At 43.7% G+C, this 19,655-nt stretch overlaps 9 non-coding genes across 9 annotated transcripts; all 9 read right to left on the bottom strand.

The window, feature by feature from the left end:
• Positions 1 to 888: 888 nt before the first annotated feature.
• On the bottom strand, positions 889 to 961 carry TRNAV-UAC (transfer RNA valine (anticodon UAC)). Its single transcript has one exon. It is a non-coding gene; the product is annotated as a tRNA-Val (tRNA).
• A 97-nt stretch (positions 962 to 1,058) lies between these two features.
• TRNAV-CAC (transfer RNA valine (anticodon CAC)) lies at positions 1,059 to 1,131 on the bottom strand. The gene has a single exon. It is a non-coding gene; the product is annotated as a tRNA-Val (tRNA).
• Positions 1,132 to 1,217: 86 nt separating this feature from the next.
• TRNAV-AAC (transfer RNA valine (anticodon AAC)) lies at positions 1,218 to 1,290 on the bottom strand. The gene has a single exon. It is a non-coding gene; the product is annotated as a tRNA-Val (tRNA).
• A 1,098-nt stretch (positions 1,291 to 2,388) lies between these two features.
• TRNAV-AAC (transfer RNA valine (anticodon AAC)) lies at positions 2,389 to 2,461 on the bottom strand. Its single transcript has one exon. It is a non-coding gene; the product is annotated as a tRNA-Val (tRNA).
• Positions 2,462 to 3,229: 768 nt separating this feature from the next.
• TRNAV-UAC (transfer RNA valine (anticodon UAC)) lies at positions 3,230 to 3,302 on the bottom strand. Its single transcript has one exon. It is a non-coding gene; the product is annotated as a tRNA-Val (tRNA).
• A 1,197-nt stretch (positions 3,303 to 4,499) lies between these two features.
• On the bottom strand, positions 4,500 to 4,572 carry TRNAV-UAC (transfer RNA valine (anticodon UAC)). Its single transcript has one exon. It is a non-coding gene; the product is annotated as a tRNA-Val (tRNA).
• Positions 4,573 to 5,669: 1,097 nt separating this feature from the next.
• Positions 5,670 to 5,742, bottom strand: TRNAV-UAC (transfer RNA valine (anticodon UAC)). The gene has a single exon. It is a non-coding gene; the product is annotated as a tRNA-Val (tRNA).
• Positions 5,743 to 6,839: 1,097 nt separating this feature from the next.
• TRNAV-UAC (transfer RNA valine (anticodon UAC)) lies at positions 6,840 to 6,912 on the bottom strand. Its single transcript has one exon. It is a non-coding gene; the product is annotated as a tRNA-Val (tRNA).
• A 7,729-nt stretch (positions 6,913 to 14,641) lies between these two features.
• Positions 14,642 to 14,714, bottom strand: TRNAV-CAC (transfer RNA valine (anticodon CAC)). Its single transcript has one exon. It is a non-coding gene; the product is annotated as a tRNA-Val (tRNA).
• Positions 14,715 to 19,655: the final 4,941 nt, after the last annotated feature.

Below are 19,655 nucleotides of genomic sequence, written 5' to 3'. Positions count from 1 at the left end.
GATGGAGAAGGTAGAAGACCTGTCTCCCTTGGGCAACCCGTCGGCCTGGGATAGTACCTGGTGAACGAGCCACTATCCGCTGTTGTTGCAGGATCCAGTGTTCCAGATTGTGGAAAATGAAGATGTCAAAGGGGGGAATGATAGGAACTGAAGGAGTTAAATTGAGTTCTGTCTATGTTGCATTCTCTTGTTTAAAACCTTATCTGTTCTTCGAGGAGATGTCTCAGACATCTCCCTTGTGAACCAAGGTCAAATACCTCTGCTTTTTCGCCTAAGTGACTTTCTTTGTAGAAAACAAGTTGTGAAATCATTTGTACTGCGCATGTCTGTAAATGTTTAAATTCTTTACTATAAAAGACGGAAGCCTAACTGATAAGCCAGAGGTGTCTTGGCAGGCATCCCGAGTGGTATTATACAGCCCGTGTCTGTGTTATCCTTATCGACGGAGCAATTGATTAGAGACATATGGTGCTTCACACCTAAGAACATCGGTCCTTCAGATGAAAGAGTAATCTGAGGGTTCCCGACAGCACCTTGATCCTATCAGGTGTTACTTGAATTAGGAACACTTAGACACTGTCAAAAACACACATGCTTGCCAAAAGCAAAAACGGGTAGAAATAATCAGATTGGTAAAAGTAATGCTCATTAAACCAGCAATAGAATATGCTAACTAAGGCTAATTAAGCCAACAATATACGTTTGTGATCAAAATAAAGAAAAGCCACATGTTTCTGCCCGGGATCAAAACAGGGAACTTTCAGGAGGATGGCAAACAGGACAATCACTACACTACAGTAACCAGACAAGAGCGATTACTGTGGTCATGGAAAGCATTAAAGATCAAGCACTCATTGTCAAAAGTGCTAGTTTGCAAGAGAAACACTGTGTTTCTGCCCAGTTTCGAACTGAGGACCTTTCGCGTGTAAAGCGAACGTGATAACAACTACACTACAGAAACCAACCGATTCAAACAAACAAAAAATGCTGTGGTCATGGCAAGCAATAAAGAACAAGCACTGAAAGTCAAAAAGATCGTTTTCCAAGAGAAAAAGCTGTGTTTCTGCCCAGTTTTGAACTGGGGACCTTTCGCATGTGAGGCGAACGTGATAACCGCTACACTACAGAAACCGGATGCAAGTGCTTACTGTGGTGACAGCAAGCAATCGAGATCAAGAACTGAAAGTCAAAAGCTTGGATACCAAAGGGTAACAGTGTGTTTCTGCCCAGTTTCGAACTGGGAACCTTTCGCGTGTTAGGCGAACATGATAACCACTACACTACAGAAACCGGCTGCTGAAGGTTACTGTGGTCATGACGAGCCATCGAGAACAAAGACTCAACGTCAAAAGCTTTAATATCAACGCCTAATTTCATGCTTCTATCCAGTTTCGAACTGGGGACCGTTGGCGTGTGAGGTGAACGTGACAACCATTACACTTCAGAAACTCAATGCAAAGCTAAAGATGTTTAAACATGCTGAAATGAACTTGAAAAAGAAAAAAACAGCCAGCCAAACTCAAGAGATCTTCCTCTATGTCTGAAGACAGGACAAAGTGCATTTTGCAACACAGGAACCTTTCATTTGTCAGGCTATTGGAGAAAAAGAACAAACAGGGAAACAAAACCATGCTGCACAAAACATTCTCATGCCTTTGTCCAAAAGCCAAAAAGAAAAAGCACCTAGATGCCTGCTTTCGCACCTTGATCCTATCAGGTGTTACTTGAATTAGGAACACTTAGACACTGTCAAAAACACACATGCTTGCCAAAAGCAAAAATGGGTAGAAATAATCACATTGGTAAAAGTAATGCTCATTAAACCAGCAATAGAATATGCTAACTAAGGCTAATTAAGCCAACAATATAAGTTTGTGATCAAAATAAAGAAAAGCCACATGTTTCTGCCCGGGATCAAAACAGGGAACTTTCAGGAGGATGGCAAACAGGACAATCACTACACTACAGTAACCAGACAAGAGCGTTTACTGTGGTCATGGCAAGCATTAAAGATAAAGCACTCATTGTCAAAAGCGCTAGTTTGCAAGAGAAACGCTGTGTTTCTGCCCAGTTTCGAACTGAGGACCTTTCTCGTGTAAAGCGAACGTGATAACCGCTACACTACAGAAAGCAACCGATTCAAACAAACAAAAAATGCTGTGGTCATGGCAAGCAATAAAGAACAAGCACTGAAAGTCAAAAAGATCATTTTCCAAGAGAAAAAGCTGTGTTTCTGCCCAGTTTCGAACTGGGGAACCTTTCGCGTGTTAGGCGAACATGATAACCGCTACACTACAGAAACCGGATGCAAGTGCTTATTGTGGTGACAACAAGCAATCGAGATCAAGAACTGAAAGTCAAAAGCTTGGATACTAAAGGGTAACAGCGTGTTTCTGCCCAGTTTCAAACTGGGGACCTTTCGCGTGTTAGGCGAACGTGATAACCACTACACTACAGAAACCGGCTGCGGAAGGTTACTGTGGTCATGACGAGCCATCGAGAACAAAGACTCAACGTCAAAAGCTTTAATATCAACGCCTAATGTCATGCTTCTATCCAGTTTCAAACTGGGGACCGTTCGCGTGTGAGGTGAACGAGACAACCACTACACTTCAGAAACTCCAGGCAAAGCTAAAGATGTTTAAACATGCTGAAATGAACTTGAAAAAGAAAAAAACAGCCATCCAAAGTCAAGAGGTCTTCCTCTATGTCTGAAGACAGGACAAAGTGCATTTTGCAACACAGGAACCTTTCATTTGTCAGGCTATTGGAGAAAAAGAACAAACAGGGAAACAAAACCATGCTCCACAAAACATTCTCATGCCTTTGTCCAAAAGCCAAAAAGAAAAAGCACCTAGATGCCTGCTTTTGCACCTTGATCCTATCAGGTGTTACTTGAATTAGGAACACTTAGACACTGTCAAAAACACACATGCTTGCCAAAAGCAAAAACGGGTAGAAATAATCACATTGGTAAAAGTAATGCTCATTAAACCAGCAATAGAATATGCTAACTAAGGCTAATTAACCCAACAATATACGTTTGTGATCAAAATAAAGAAAAACCACATGTTTCTGCCCGGGATCAAAACAGGGAACTTTCAGGAGGATGGCAAACAGGACAATCACTACACTACAGTAACCAGACAAGAGCGTTTACTGTGGTCATGGCAAGCCTTAAAGATCAAGCACACATTGTCAAAAGCGCTAGTTTGCAAGAGGAACACTGTGTTTCTGCCCAGTTTCGAACTGGGGACCTTTCTCGTGTAAAGCAAACGTGATAACCACTACACTACAGAAACCAACCGATTCAAACACACAAAAAATGCTGTGGTCATGGCAAGCAATAAAGAACAAGCACTGAAAGTCAAAAAGATCGTTTTCCAAGAGAAAAAGCTGTGTTTCTGCCCAGTTTCGAACTGGGGACCTCTCGCGTGTGAGGCGAACTTGATAACCGCTACACTACAGAAACCAGATGCAAGCGCTTACTGTGGTGACAACAAGCAATCGAGATCAAGAACTGAAAGTCAAAAGCTTGGATACCAAAGGGTAACAGCGTGTTTCTGCCCAGTTTTGACCTGGGGACCTTTCGCGTGTTAGGCGAACGTGATAACCACTAGACTACAGAAACCGGCTGCGGAAGGTTACTGTGGTCATGACGAGCCATCGAGAACAAAGACTCAACTTCAAAAGCTTTAATATCAACGCCTAATGTCATGCTTCTATCCAGTTTCGAACTGGGGACCGTTCGCGTGTGAGGTGAACGTGACAACCACTACACTTCAGAAACTCCATGCGAAGCTAAAGATGTTTAAACATGCTGAAATGAACTTGAAAAAGAAAAAAACAGCCAGCCAAAGTCAAGAGGTCTTCCTCTATGTCTGAAGACAGGACAAAGTGCATTTTGCAACACAGGAACCTTTCATTTGTCAGGCTATTGGAGAAAAAGAACAAACAGGGAAACAAAACCATGCTCCACAAAACATTCTCATGCCTTTGTCCAAAAGCCAAAAAGAAAAAGCACCTAGATGCCTGCTTTCGCACCTTGATCTTATCAGGTGTTACTTGAATTAGGAACACTTAGACACTGTCAAAAACACACATGCTTGCCAAAAGCAAAAACGGGTAGAAATAATCACATTGGTAAAAGTAATGCTCATTAAACCAGCAATAGAATATGCTAACTAAGGCTAATTAAGCCAACAATATACGTTTGTGATCAAACGGGGATGATTTAGCGAATCCTGCTTTGAGCAGGGGGTTGGACCAGATGGCCCAGGAGGTCCCTTCCAACTCTACGATTCTATGATTCTATGATTCTAAAATAAAGAAAAGCCACATGTTTCTGCCCGGGATCAAAACAGGGAATTTTCAGGAGGATGGCAAACAGGACAATCACTACACTACAGTAACCATACAAGAGCGTTTACTGTGGTCATGGCAAGCATTAAAGATCAAGCACTCATTGTCAAGAGCGCTAGTTTGCAAGAGGAACGCTGTGTTTCTGCCCAGTTTCGAATTGAGGACCTTTCGCGTGTAAAGCGAACGTGATAACCACTACACTACAGAAACCAACCGATTCCAACAAGCAAAAAATGCTGTGGTCATGGCAAGCAATAATGAACAAGCACTGAAAGTCAAAAAGATCGTTTTCCAAGAGAAAAAGCTGTGTTTCTGCCCAGTTTCGAACTGGGGACCTTTCGCGTGTGAGGCGAAAGTTGTAACCGCTACACTACAGAAACCGGATGCAAGCGCTTACTGTGGTGACAACAAGCAATCGAGATCAAGAACTGAAAGTCAAAAGCTTGGATACCAAAGGGTAACAGCGTGTTTCTGCCCAGTTTCGAACTGTGGACCTTTCACGTGTTAGGCGAACGTGATAACCACTACACTACAGAAACCGGCTGCGGAAGGTTACTGTGGTCATGACGAGCCATCGAGAACAAAGACTCAACGTCAAAAGCTTTAATATCAACGCCTAATGTCATGCTTCTATCCAGTTTCAAACTGGGGACCGTTCGCGTGTGAGGTGAACGAGACAACCACTACACTTCAGAAACTCCAGGCAAAGCTAAAGATGTTTAAACATGCTGAAATGAACTTGAAAAAGAAAAAAACAGCCATCCAAAGTCAAGAGGTCTTCCTCTATGTCTGAAGACAGGACAAAGTGCATTTTGCAACACAGGAACCTTTCATTTGTCAGGCTATTGGAGAAAAAGAACAAACAGGGAAACAAAACCATGCTCCACAAAACATTCTCATGCCTTTGTCCAAAAGCCAAAAAGAAAAAGCACCTAGATGCCTGCTTTCGCACCTTGATCCTATCAGGTGTTACTTGAATTAGGAACACTTAGACACTTTCAAAAACACACATGCTTGCCAAAAACAAAAACGGGTAGAAATAATCACATTGGTAAAAGTAATGCTCATTAAACCAGCAATAGAATATGCTAACTAAGGCTAATTAAGCCAACAATATACGTTTGTGATCAAAATAAAGAAAAGCCACATGTTTCTGCCCGGGATCAAAACAGGGAACTTTCAGGAGGATGGCAAACAGGACAATCACTACACTACAGTAACCAGACAAGAGCGTTTACTGTGGTCATGGCAAGCAAGAAAGATCAAGCACTCATTGTCAAAAACGCTAGTTTCCAAGAGGAACACTGTGTTTCTGCCCAGTTTCGAACTGAGGACCTTTCGCGTGTAAAGCGAACGTGATAACCGCTACACTACAGAAACCAACCGATTCAAACAAGCAAAAAATGCTGTGGTCATGGCAAGCAAAAAAGAACAAGCACTGAAAGTCAAAAAGATCGTTTTCCAAGAGAAAAAGCTGTGTTTCTGCCCAGTTTCGAACTGGGGACCTCTCGCGTGTGAGGCGAACTTGATAACCGCTACACTACAGAAACCAGATGCAAGCGCTTACTGTGGTGACAACAAGCAATCGAGATCAAGAACTGAAAGTCAAAAGCTTGGATACCAAAGGGTAACAGCGTGTTTCTGCCCAGTTTTGACCTGGGGACCTTTCGCGTGTTAGGCGAACGTGATAACCACTAGACTACAGAAACCGGCTGCGGAAGGTTACTGTGGTCATGACGAGCCATCGAGAACAAAGACTCAACTTCAAAAGCTTTAATATCAACGCCTAATGTCATGCTTCTATCCAGTTTCGAACTGGGGACAGTTCGCGTGTGAGGTGAACGTGACAACCACTACACTTCAGAAACTCTATGCAAAGCTAAAGATGTTTAAACATGCTGAAATGAACTTGAAAAAGAAAAAAACAGCCAGCCAAAGTCAAGAGGTCTTCCTCTATGTCTGAAGACAGGACAAAGTGCATTTTGCAACACAGGAACCTTTCATTTGTCAGGCTATTGGAGAAAAAGAACAAACAGGGAAACAAAACCATGCTCCACAAAACATTCTCATGCCTTTGTCCAAAAGCCAAAAAGAAAAAGCACCTAGATGCCTGCTTTGGCACCTTGATCTTATCAGGTGTTACTTGAATTAGGAACACTTAGACACTGTCAAAAACACACATGCTTGCCAAAAGCAAAAACGGGTAGAAATAATCACATTGGTAAAAGTAATGCTCATTAAACCAGCAATAGAATATGCTAACTAAGGCTAATTAAGCCAACAATATACGTTTGTGATCAAAATAAAGAAAAGTCACATGTTTCTGCCCGTGATCAAAACAGGGAACTTTCAGGAGGATGGCAAACAGGACAATCACTACACTACAGTAACCAGACAAGAGCGTTTACTGTGGTCATGGCAAGCATTAAAGATCAAGAACTCATTGTCAAAAGCGCTAGTTTGCAAGAGGAACGCTGTGTTTCTGCCCAGTTTCGAACTGAGGACCTTTCACGTGTAAAGCAAACGTGATAACCGCTACACTACAGAAACCAACCGATTCAAACAAACAAAAAATGCTGTGGTCATGGCAAGCAATAAAGAACAAGCACTGAAAGTCAAAAAGATCGTTTTCCAAGAGAAAAAGCTTTGTTTCTGCCCAGTTTCGAACTGGGGAACTTTCGCATGTGAGGCGAACGTGATAATCGCTACACTACAGAAACAGGATGCAGAAGGATACTGTGGTCATGACGAGCCATCGAGAACAAAGACTCAACATCAAATGCTTTAATATCAACGCCTAATGTCATGCTTCTATCTAGTTTCGAACTGGGGACCGTTCGCATGTGAGGCGAACGTGAAATCCACTACACTTCAGAAACTCCATGCAAAGCTAAAGATGTTTAAACATGCTGAAATGAACTTGAAAAAGAAAAAAACAGCCAGCCAAAGTCAAGAGGTCTTCCTCTATGTCTGAAGACAGGACAAAGTGCATTTTGCAACACAGGAACCTTTCATTTGTCAGGCTATTGGAGAAACGTTTACTGTGGTCATGGCAAGCATTAAAGATCAAGCACTCATTGTCAAAAGCGCTAGTTTGCAAGAGGAACGCTGTGTTTCTGCCCAGTTTCGAACTGAGGACCTTTCATGTGTAAAGCGAACGTGATAACCGCTACACTCCAGAAACCAACCGATTCAAGCAATCAAAAAATGCTGTGGTCATGGCAAGCAATAAAGAACAAGCACTGAAAGTCAAAAAGATCATTTTCCAAGAGAAAAAAAGCTGTGTTTCTGCCCACTTTCGAACTGGGGACCTCTCACGTGTGAGGCGAAAGTGATAACCGCTACACTACAGAAAGCGGATGCAAGCGCTTACTGTGGTGACAACAAGCAATCGAGATCAAGAACTGAAAGTCAAAAGCTTGGATACCAAAGGGTAACAGCGTGTTTCTGCCCAGTTTCGAACTGGGGACCTTTCGCGTGTTAGGCTACTTTCACACATCAGGTTTTCGGCGTTAGGCGCGATACGGCGTCGTGCCGGAATGCCGGATCCGGCAAATGTTTTGTAAAACCTGATGTGCCGGATCCGGTTTTCTGCCGGATCCGTCTTGTTCTTGACAGACAAAACCGGATCCGTCTCATCCGGTTCATCCGTTTTTCTATCTGTTTTTCGACGGATTACGATTATCCGGTTTTTAAAATTGACCCTCAAGGCAGAGTACACTGGCAGGATGACAGAGTGTGAAAGATTTGTGCCCTAACCAAACTTGTGTACCTTCTGGACCAACAGTATATACCTTTGCCAACCAAAGTTGGCTATCTTGTCATGGTCTACTATTTTTAGCTTTAAGCCACAGGTGTGTACCTGGTTGTGTTTTATGCAAAGTATTTCACCTTTTAACAAAAGTTGTGTACATTGTTAGGAAATCACCAACAATAAACACAACTTTTTAGGTGAAATACTTTGCTTCAAACACAACCAGGTACACAACTGTGGCAAAAAGCTAAAATTTACCCACAGTTATATACCTGGTTTTGAATACCTTTTTACCTTTGAAATACCCTGTATTTAACCTTTTTTTTAAACATAGTTCGCCGCAGAAAGAAAAGACAGACAACCATTGTGAAACGATAATTTAACTTTTATTTAAATTTTTTTTTTTTTTTAAATGTTTTTAAAGTGCAAAAAACTTTTTTTAATAAAGGTTTTAAACCCAATGGGCATTTTTATTAAAAAAAAATTACAAATCTGTGTAGTGTGGGGTGGAAATACTGCTGGAGGGGCTGCGGGACACTTCGACACTGGGTGTGTGGAGAGAGGACTGGGATCGTGGTGGGGAAGGAACAGTTAGAGGTGAAGGTGTGGAAAAAGCTACAGAATGGGTGGACATGTTGGAGGCAGAGGAGGTGGTGGGCGGTGGAGTGGAGGGTTGGGCAGGGACTGTAGGAGCAGATGATGTTGATGGAAAGTTGTATGGGGAAGGAGTTTGGTACGGGGAAGGAGTTTGGTATGGGGCAGGTTGCTGGAAGTGGGGAGATGTCTGGTACTGGGGAGGTTGCTGGTACTGGTGAGGTTGCTGGTATGTAATAGGAGGGGGAGGATGGAAAGTGGCTGGAGGGGGTGCAGATGTAATAGGAGGGGGAGGATGGAAAGTGGCTGGAGGGGGTGCAGATGTAATAGGAGGGGGAGGATGGAAAGTGGCTGGAGGGGGTGCAGGTGGAGGAACTACAGTGGTGGGAGGTGGAGGTTGGGAGGTAACCTGCTGTAGAGCACCATGGCACGAATGCATTACATGCATCTGCTGGGTAGGAGATAGTGTTGCCATGCGCTCCACAACAGACATGAAAAAGGTGTGGTTTGGCGAAGATCTTGCTTCTGAATGCATGGTTTGCAGAAGTGTCTTCACCTCCAGAATGCTAGAGTTGATCTGCTGAAAGCCTGCGGAGATTTGCTCTGACAAGACTTTTAGACAGTTCTGGAAAGATGCATTCAGATGCAAGAACTCTTGCGCATAACTCTTTTCCTGACCCCTCTGCCGCTGCCGCCCAGTACCCGCAGGTGTACTAGAGGTGGCAGGGGCAGAAGGGTGGGGTAAAGGGAAAGCGATCTCCTCACCAGCAGCTTCATGTAATGTAGGCGGCCACGATGCTCCTGTGCTGGTGGATGGGACAGATGGGTTGAATGTGTGGGAAGGCTGGGAAGGTGCAGATGTACCGGGGCGGTCGAAGTGTCCCTCGGTGCCGGTCTCCTCAGGGATCGCCTCAGAAGGGTCCAATTGTGCAGGCTCCCGAGTGCTGCTCACCGTGCTGTGGAATAAAGAGAAAAAAAAACAATTAAAATACTGACATGGTATGGCCCTGGCTGAAAAAAAAAAGTTACATCTAACATTTTTTTTCACATGTGGTGTGTAATATTTACCTTCTGGTGAGCATTGTTTCCCGGAGGAACGACAGGGCTTGTGCGTACTTGTACTTGCTCCTGCGTCCTCCAGATCCACTCGGGGCCCGCATCTCTTTATTGAACTCCTTCTTGAAACGATCCCTCACAGACCGCCACCGATTCACAATTCTGTTCCCTGAAACGAGAAAGGAGTGGTTAGTATACAACATCAGTGTTTCACAAACTCCAGTCCTCATGGTCCCCAGGGGTCATGTTTTCAGGATTTCCATAGTAAATAGAAATCCTGAACACATGATCCGTGGGGACCACGAGGACTGGAGTTCGGGAAACACTGGTTTACATCAAGCAACCGGTACTGTATATACTTACGCTCTTTAATCTGTGCCCGAACATCGAGGTCCTCCCAGCGGTCCACAAGGAGCGAACAGATTTCCTCCCAGAGTCGTCGGGTAACGATCAGGTCAGCGTGGCGGCGGTCAGCCATATTCCAGAGTGGCTCCCTTTCTCTGATGAGATCGATAAGGCGGTCCACATCAATCCCTCCATCCTCACCGTCAGAGTCGGGAGCACGCTGTGAAGGCTGTTAAAGAAAAAGACAAAAATAACATAATTAGCCTCCACAAAAGAAATGAAATAAAAAGTGCAAAAAAACAAAGCAAAAATCTTTATACTTCCACGATGGTGACCGCTGCGTTGCTGTCGCCGACGACCCTGGGAGGCACTGCGAGGACCTCTTGGCCGAGCACCAGATTGGGAAGACTAGAGAAAAAAACAAAAAATGTTATGTATTTGGATGTAGGCATTTGTTTGCTGTGTGTGGTCTGCAGAACGTTGTTTTCTATGTGTTGTGTGTAGTGTGATGTTGTGTTTCTGCGTTTGATGCAAAAAACTTACCAATTGTGAGCCCACTCCAGGTGTCTGTCCACCCCTTCCTTCTTCTTCTGGGAGCTCCTCTTCATCTTGTGATTCCTGTTTTGAAATAAAAGGCAATGAATAGACATATATTACAGAGATGATGGATTTTGGAAATAAAAACTTACCGTCAAACGCTGACGATGCGAGGGAGGGCTCCCAGAAGAAGACGTGCTGTCCTGTTGATGGCCAGACTCCATGGCTGTGGGTATTGCTGCTGCTGTTGCTGCTGCCAGTGATGCCATTTCTGCTGCTGCTGCTGCTGCTGCATCTCTTTGGCGGCTGTTGAATAAAGAGAAACAAAGGGCCAATGAATATCTTGATATTCCATGGCCCTAGTTTGGAGGAATGGGGGATTTGATAATTACCGTCTCTTATCTGCTGCTGGACTCCCCTCCTCAGCATGTTCCATTTGCTGCTCCATTTGTGGTGGTGCTGATGGTGCTGCTGCTGCAGATGTCTGCTGGCTTCTCCTGCTCCTGGTTCTTGGCTTGGGTGGCATGTTGGGTGTGGCTGAGGGTCCCATTGGCTTGCTTTTATATATCTCCTGTGGGCAGAACTACTGAGCATGCTCAGACCAAAAAACCGGATTCGGCCGCCGGATCCGGCGCATTGCGGCGCTCATTGCGGCGCTCATTGTGTGAAAAAGCCGGACGCGCCGGATCCGGCGTGTCCGGCTTTTTCGCCGGAGACAAAAAACGTTACAGTAGCCGTTTTTTCCAGACGCCGGATCGCGACACATTGCCGGATCCGGCGAAAACCGGATGAAACGCATGGCCATCCGGCGCGATCAGGCGCAAATGCAAGTCAATTGGGGGGAAACCGGAGCCGGCATTGCATTTCGCCGGATCCGGTTTCTGTCAAAAGCGCCGGATCGCGCCTGACGGCGAAAACCTGATGAGTGAAAGAGGCTTTAGGCGAAAGTGATAACCACTACACTACAGAAACCGGCTGCCGAAGGTTACTGTGGTAATGCGAGCCATCGAGAACAAAGACTCAGTGTCAAAAGCTTTAATATCAACGCCTAATGTCATGCTTCTATCCAATTGCGAACTGAGGACCTTTCGCGTGTAAAGCGAACGTGATAACCGCTACACTACAGAAACCAACCGATTCAAACAAACAAAAAATGCTGTGGTCATGGCAAGCAATAAAGAACAAGCACTGAAAGTCAAAAAGATCGTTTTCCAAGAGAAAAAGCTGTGTTTCTGCCCAGTTTCGAACCGGGGACCTGTCAGGCGAACGTGATAACCGCTACACTACAGAAACCAGATAAAAGTGCTTACTGTGGTGACAACAAGCAATCGAGATCAAGAACTGAAAGTCAAAAGCTTGGATACCAAAGGGTAACATCTTGTTTCTGCCCAGTTTCGAACTGGGGACCTTTCGCGTGTTAGGCGAACGTGATAAAGAACAAGCACTGAAAGTCAAAAAGATCGTTTTCCAAGAGAAAAAGCTGTGTTTCTGCCCAGTTTCGAACTGGGGACATGTCACATGTGAGGCGAATGTGATAACCGCTACACTACAGAAACCAGATGCAAGCGCTTACTGTGGTGACAACAAGCAATCGAGATCAAGAACTGAAAGTGAAAAGCTTGGATACCAATGGGTAACATCGTGTTTCTGCCCAGTTTCGAACTGGGGACCTATCGCGTGTTAGGCAAACGTGTTAACCACTACACTACAGAAACCGGCTGCGGAAGGTTACTGTGGTCATGACGAGCCATCGAGAACAAAGACTCAACGTCAAAAGCTTTAATATCAACACCTAATGTCATGCTTCTATCCTGTTTCTAACTGGGGACCATTCGCGTGTGAGGTGAACGTGACAACCACTACACTTCAGAAACTCCATGCAAAGCTAAAGATGCTTAAACATGCTGAAATGAACTTGAAAATGAAAAAAACATCCAGCCAAAGTCAAGAGGTCTTCCTCTATGTCTGAAGACAGGACAAAGTGCATTTTGCAACACAGGAACCTTTCATTTGTCAGGCTATTGGAAAAAAGAACAAACAGGGAAACAAAACCATGCTCCACAAAACATTCTCATGCCTTTGTCCAAAAGCCAAAAAGAAAAAGCACCTAGATGCCTGCTTTCGCACCTTGATCCTATCAGGTGTTACTTGAATTAGGAACACTTAGACACTGTCAAAAGCACACATGCTTGCCAAAAGCAAAAACGGGTAGAAATAATCACATTGGTAAAAGTAATGCTCATTAAACCAGCAATAGAATATGCTAACTAATGCTAATTAAGCCAACAATATACATTTGTGATCAAAATAAAGAAAAGCCACATGTTTCTGCCCGGGATCAAAACAGGGAACTTTCAGGGGGATGGCAAACAGGACAATCACTACACTACAGTAACCAGACAAGAGCGTTTACTGTGGTCATGGCAAGCATTAAAGATCAAGCACTCATTGTCAAAAGTGCTAGTTTGCAAGAGAAATGCTGTGTTTCTGCCCAGTTTCGAACTGAGGACCTTTCGCGAGTAAAGAAAACGTGATAACCGCTACACTACAGACACCAACCGATGCAAAAAAAACAAAAAATGCTGTGGTCATGGCAAGCAATAAAGAACAAGCACTGAAAGTCAAAAAGATCGTTTTCCAAGAGAAAAAGCTGTGTTTCTGCCCAGTTTCGAACTGGGGACCTGTCACATGTGAGGCGAATGTGATAACCACTACACTACAGAAACCAGATGCAAGCGCTTACTGTGGTGACAACAAGCAATCGAGATCAAGAGCTGAAAGTCAAAAGCTTGGATACCAAAGGGTAACATCGTGTTTTTGCCCAGTTTCGAACTGGGGACCGTTCGCGTGTTAGGTGAACGTGATAACAACTACACTACAGAAACCGGCTGAGGAAGGTTACTGTGGTCATGACGAGCCATCGAGAACAAAGGCTCAACGTCAAAAGCTTTAATATCAACGTCTCATGTCATGCTTCTATCTAGTTTCGAACTGGGGACCGTTCGCGTGTGAGGTGACCGTGACAACCACTACACTTCAGAAACTCCATGCAAAGCTAAAGATGTTTAAGCATGCTGAAATGAACTTGAAAAAGAAAAAAACATCCAGCCAAAGTCAAGAGGTCTTCCTCTATGTCTGAAGACAGGACAAAGTGCATTTTGCAACACCGTAACCTTTCATTTGTCAGGCTATTGGAGAAAAAGAACAAACCGGGAAACAAAACCATGCTCCACAAAACATTCTCATGCCTTTGTCCAAAAGCCAAAAAGAAAAAGCACCTAGATGCCTGCTTTCGCACCTTGATCCTATCAGGTGTTACTTGAATTAGGAACACTTAGACACTGTCAAAAACACACATGCTTGCCAAAAGCAAAAACGGGTAGAAATAATCACATTGGTAAAAGTAATGCTCATTAAACCAGCAATAGAATATGCTAACTAAGGCTAATTAAGCCAACAATATACATTTGTGATCAAAATAAAGAAAAGCCACATGTTTCTGCCCGGGATCAAAGCAGGGAACTTTCAGGAGGATGGCAAACAGGACAATCACTACACTACAGTAACCAGACAAGAGCATTTACTGTGGTCATGGCAAGCATTAAAGATCAAGCACTCATTGTCAAAAGCTGTAGTTTGCAAGAGGAACGCTGTGTTTTTGCCCAGTTTCGAACTGAGGACCTTTCTTGTGTAAAGCGAACGTGATAACCGCTACACTACAGAAACCAACCAATTCAAACAAACAAAAAATGCTGTGGTCATGGCAAGCAATAAAGAACAAGCACTGAAAGTCAAAAAGATCGTTTTCCAAGAGAAAAAGCAGTGTTGCTGCCCAGTTTTAAACTGGGGACCTTTCGCATGTGAGGCGAACGTGATAACCGCTACACTACAGAATCCAACCGATTCAAACATACAAAAAATGCTGTGGTCATGGCAAGCAATAAAGAACAAGCACTGAAAGTCAAAAAGATCGTTTTCCAAGAGAAAAAGCTGTGTTTCTGCCCAGTTTCGAAATGGGGACCTTTCGCGTGTGAGGCGAACGTGATAACCGCTACACTACAGAAACCGGATGCAAGCGCTTACTGTGGTGACAACAAGCAATCGAGATCAAGAACTGAAAGTCAAAAGCTTGGATACCAAAGGGTAACAGCGTGTTTCTGCCCAGTTTCGAACTGGGGACCTTTCGCGTGTTAGGCTACTTTCACACATCAGGTTTTCGGCGTCAGGCGCGATCCGGCGTCGTGCCGGATCCTGCAAATGTTTTGTAAAACCTGATGTGCCGGATCCGGTTTTCTGCCGGATCCGTCTTGTTCTTGACAGACAAAACCGGATCCGTCTCATCCGGTTCATCCGTTTTTCTATCCGTTTTTCGACGGATTACGCCGGATCCGGTTTTTAAAATTGACCCTCAAGGCAGAGTACACTGGCAGGATGACAGAGTGTGAAAGATTTGTGCCCTAACCAAACTTGTGTACCTTCTGGACCAACAGTATATACCTTTGCCAACCAAAGTTGGCTATCTTGTCATGGTCTACTATTTTTAGCTTTAGGCCACAGGTGTGTACCTGGTTGTGTTTTATGCAAAGTATTTCACCTTTTAACAAAAGTTGTGTACATTGTTAGGAAATCACCAACAATAAACACAACTTTTTAGGTGAAATACTTTGCTTCAAACACAACCAGGAACACAACTGTGGCAAAAAGCTAAAATTTACCCACAGTTATATACCTGGTTTTGAATACCTTTTTACCTTTGAAATACCCTGTATTTAACCTTTTTTTTAAACATAGTTCGCCGCAGAAAGAAAAGACAGACAACCATTGTGAAACGATAATTTAACTTTTATTTAAAATTTTTTTTTTTTTTTTAAATGTTTTTAAAGTGCAAAAAACTTTTTTAATAAAGGTTTTAAACCCAATGGGCATTTTTATTAAAAAAAAAAAAAATTACAAATCTGTGTAGTGTGGGGTGGAAATACTGCTGGAGGGGCTGCGGGACACTTCGACACTGGGTGTGTGGAGAGAGGACTGGGATCGTGGTGGGGAAGGAACAGTTAGAGGTGAAGGTGTGGAAAAAGCTACAGAATGGGTGGACATGTTGGAGGCAGAAGAGGTGGTGGGCGGTGGAGTGGAGGGTTGGGCAGGGACTGTAGGAGCAGATGATGTTGATGGAAAGTTGTATGGGGAAGGAGTTTGGTACGGGGAAGGAGTTTGGTACGGGAAAGGAGTTTGGTATGGGGCAGGTTGCTGGAAGTGGGGAGATGTCTGGTACTGGGGAGGTTGCTGGTACTGGTGAGGTTGCTGGTATGTAATAGGAGGGGGAGGATGGAAAGTGGCTGGAGGGGGTGCCGATGTAATAGGAGAGGGAGGATGGAAAGTGGCTGGAGGGGGTGCAGATGTAATAGGAGGGGGAGGATGGAAAGTGGCTGGAGGGGGTGCAGGTGGAGGAACTACAGTGGTGGGAGGTGGAGGTTGGGAGGTAACCTGCTGTAGAGCACCGTGGCACGAATGCATTACATGCATCTGCTGGGTAGGAGATAGTGTTGCCATGCGCTCCACAACAGACCTGAAAAAGGTGTGGTTTGGCGAAGATCTTGCTTCTGAATGCATGGTTTGCAGAAGTGTCTTCACCTCCAGAATGCTAGAATCATAGAATCATAGAATCATAGAATCGTAGAGTTGGAAGGGACCTCCTGGGCCATCTGGTCCAACCCCCTGCTCAAAGCAGGATTCGCTAAATCATCCCAGTCAGATGTCTGTCCAGCCTCTGTTTGAAGACTTCCATTGAAGGAGAACTCACCACTTCTCGTGGCAGCCTGTTCCACTCATTGATCACTCTAACTGTCAAAAAGTTTTTTCTAATATCTAATCTGTGTCTCCTCCCATTCAGTTTCATCCCATTGCTTCTAGTCTTTCCTTGTGCAAATGAGAATAAAGTTGATCCTTCTACAATGTGACAGCCCTTTAGATATTTGTAGACAGCTATTAAGTCTCCTCTCAGTCTTCTCTTTTGCAAACTAAACATTCCCAAATCCTGCAACCTTTCCTCATAAGACAGGGTTTGCAGACCGGTCACCATTCTGGTCGCTCTTTTCTGAACTTGCTCCAGTTTGTTGATGTCTTTTTTAAAATGTGGTGCCCAAAACTGGACACAATATTCCAGATGAGGTCTGACCAAAGAGGAGTAGAGGGAAATAATGACTTCACGTGATCTAGACTGTATGCTTCTGTTAATACATCCTAGAATTGCATTTGCCTTTTTTGCTGCTGCATCACACTGTTGACTCATATTCAGTCTGTGATCTATTAGTATACCCAAGTCTTTTTCACATGTGCTGTCACTTAGCCCTATTCCTCCCATTCTATATATGTTTTTTCCATTTTTATTGCCCAGATGTAGTACTTTGCATTTCTCCCTGTTAAAAACCATTCTGTTAGTTGCTGCCCACTTCTCCAGTTTATTTAAATCTTTTTGAATCCTCTCTCTCTCTTCTCTAGTATTAGCTATCCCTCCTAGCTTTGTGTCATCAGCAAATTTAATCAGTTTACCCTCAATTCCTTCATCTAAATCGTTGATAAAGATGTTGAACAATACAGGGCCCAGGACAGAGCCCTGTGGTACCCCACTTGAGACATTCTTCCAACTGGATGTGCAGCCATTTACGACCACTCTTTGGGTCCGATCACTAAGCCAGTTATGAATCCACCTAACAGTTGCCTTGTCCATTCCATACTTAATCATTTTTTCAATAAGGATTGTATGAGAGACTTTGTCAAATGCTTTGCTGAAGTCAAGATATACTATATCTACAGCATTTCCTTGATCCACCCAATCAGTGATACCGTCATAGAAGGAAATTAAGTTAGTCTGACATGACTTATTAGTTACAAACCCATGCTGACTCTGTTTAATCACTTCATTCTTATCCAGGTATTGACATACATGTTGTTTAATAATTTGTTCAAAGATCTTTCCTGGTATAGAAGTCAGACTCACCGGCCTATAGTTACCTGGGTCCACCTTCTTCCCCTTTTTGAAGATAGGAACAACATTTGCTCTTCTCCAGTCTTCTGGCACTTCTCCTGTTCTCCAAGAATTTTCAAAGATTATAGAGAGGGGTTCAAAAATTTCTTCTGCTATCTCCTTCAGTACTCTGGGGTGTAATTCATCTGGACCTGGAGACTTGAATTCATTTAGGCTAGCTAAGTGTTTCCTCACTATCTTTCTGTTTATAGATATCCTGGATTCTTCTATTCCCTTAATAGGACAGTGAATAACAGTTGATGTTACATTTCCTTTCTGAGAGAAAACAGATGCAAAATAGGAATTTAAAAGTTCAGCCTTCTCAACATCCTGTCTTACCATTTCATCATTTTCATCCTGTAAAAATCCTATAGCATCTTTGACTTTTCTTTTACTTTTGACATATCCCCAAAATCCTTTATTATTGCTTTTGACATCTCTTGCAAGCCTCAATTCATTTTCAGCTTTAGATAATCTGATTTGTGCCATGCAGGTTCTGCAGACAGCATTATATTCTTCTTTAGATATGCCTCCCTCTTTCCATTTTATAAACATTTTTTTCTTCCTTTTTAGCATGTGCTTAAGTTCTGTGTTCATCCATCCTGGTTTCCTTAACTGCTTCCTATTCTTCCCTCTTTTCGGAATTGTTAACAACTGTGCTTTGAGAATTTCATTTTTCAAGATTTCCCATCCTTCCTGGACATTTTTGTCTTTAAGGATATCCAGCCATTGGATCCCTCCAATTCTCTTTCTGAATCCCTTAAAATCTGCCTTTCTGAAATCTAACCTTGATGTCTGAGTCTTCACAGGTCTTCCGCCTCTAGTTATCCAAAATTCTAAAATAGCATGGTCGCTACCTCCTAGGGTCCCAGCCACTTTTACCTCCTCAACCATTTCCTCCCTGTTTATAAGGATTAGATCCAAGGTAGCAGTTCCCCTTGTTTTCTCCCTTACCTTTTGGAAGATAAAGTTGTCAGCAAGAGAGGATAAGAATTTCCTTGACCTGTTAGTTTTGCCTGAGAGAGATTCCCAACAAATGTCTGGATAGTTGAAATCTCCCATGACAACTATGTCATATTTTTTGGAGAACTTGGCCATTTGATGCATAAAGAGTTCATCCATATCTTCAGCTTGCACAGGCGGCCTGTAGTAAATGCCTACAATGATGTCCTTTCCATTGTTCTGTCCTTGTATTCTTACCCAAACAGTTTCCACAGAACTCCCAGTCTCTGAAGCTTCAATCTCTGTGCAGATATACGCGTTTCTAACATACAATGCGACACCCCCTCCTCGTTTATCAAGTCTGTTTCTTGCAAATAAGTTGTATCCTTCTAGTCTTGTATTCCAATCATGTGTATTGTCCCACCAAGTTTCAGTGATTCCAATGACATCATATTTCTTTTCCTGTGTTAGAGTTGATCTGCTGAAAGCCTGCGGAGATTTGCTCTGACAAGACTTTTAGACAGTTCTGGAAAGATGCATTCAGATGCAAGAACTCTTGCGCATAACTCTTTTCCTGACCCCTCTGCCGCTGCCGCCCAGTACCCGCAGGTGTAGTAGAGGTGGCAGGGGCAGAAGGGTGGGGTAAAGGGAAAGCGATCTCCTCACCAGCAGCTTCATGTAATGTAGGCGGCCACGATGCTCCTGTGCTGGTGGATGGGACAGATGGGTCGAATGTGTGGGAAGGCTGGGAAGGTGCAGATGTACCGGGGTGGTCGAAGTGTCCCTCGGTGCCGGTCTCCTCAGGGATCGCCTCAGAAGGGTCCAATCGTGCAGGCTCCCGAGTGCTGCTCACCGTGCTGTGGAATAAAGAGAAAAAAACAATTAAAATACTGACATGGTATGGCCCTGGCTGAAAAAAAAAGTTACATCTAACATTTTTTTTCACATGTGGTGTGTAATATTTACCTTCTGGTGAGCATTGTTTCCCGGAGGAACGACAGGGCTTGTGCGTACTTGTACTTGCTCCTGCGTCCTCCAGAT

Source organism: Dendrobates tinctorius, unplaced genomic scaffold (genome assembly GCF_039654945.1).
Source record: "Dendrobates tinctorius isolate UK_male_01 unplaced genomic scaffold, ASM3965494v1 ptg000432c, whole genome shotgun sequence".
In the NCBI taxonomy this organism is placed as follows: domain Eukaryota; kingdom Metazoa; phylum Chordata; class Amphibia; order Anura; family Dendrobatidae; genus Dendrobates; species Dendrobates tinctorius.
Note: the sequence above shows the minus strand (reverse complement) of the source record. Positions and strands in the feature narration are given on the sequence as shown.